This window comes from Myotis davidii, unplaced genomic scaffold (assembly GCF_000327345.1).
Source record: "Myotis davidii unplaced genomic scaffold, ASM32734v1 scaffold319, whole genome shotgun sequence".
Taxonomy (NCBI): domain Eukaryota; kingdom Metazoa; phylum Chordata; class Mammalia; order Chiroptera; family Vespertilionidae; genus Myotis; species Myotis davidii.
In genome coordinates, this window is record NW_006290675.1 from 93,185 (window position 1) to 93,386 (window position 202).

The following is a 202-nucleotide window of genomic DNA, read 5'->3' on the forward strand; positions in this document are numbered from 1 at the left end:
CCACCAGCCCCGCGCCGCGCCCGCTCCTCCCCCGCGCCCCTCACCTCACCACCACCACCATCTTCCCCGCCCGGCCGCCTCCTCCCTCCTCACGCCTGCCCGCCGCCCACCCCAGTGCACTAGTTACCGTGCCCCGTGCCCCCTCCCGGGCCGGCTGGGGGGAGGGGGTGACCCTCATTACACTGGGGCGCGAGCGGAGCGA

At 76.7% G+C, this 202-nt stretch overlaps 1 protein-coding gene across 1 annotated transcript in view; it reads right to left on the bottom strand.

The window, feature by feature from the left end:
* Positions 1-201, bottom strand: part of LOC102764830 (histone-lysine N-methyltransferase, H3 lysine-36 and H4 lysine-20 specific) — an 84,606-nt gene extending 84,405 nt beyond the window's left edge. Inside the window, exon 1 of the mRNA XM_015563869.1 lies at positions 128-201. The gene's annotated coding sequence lies outside the window, so the exon portion shown is untranslated. The remainder of the gene's footprint in view (positions 1-127) is intronic.
* Position 202: the final 1 nt, after the last annotated feature.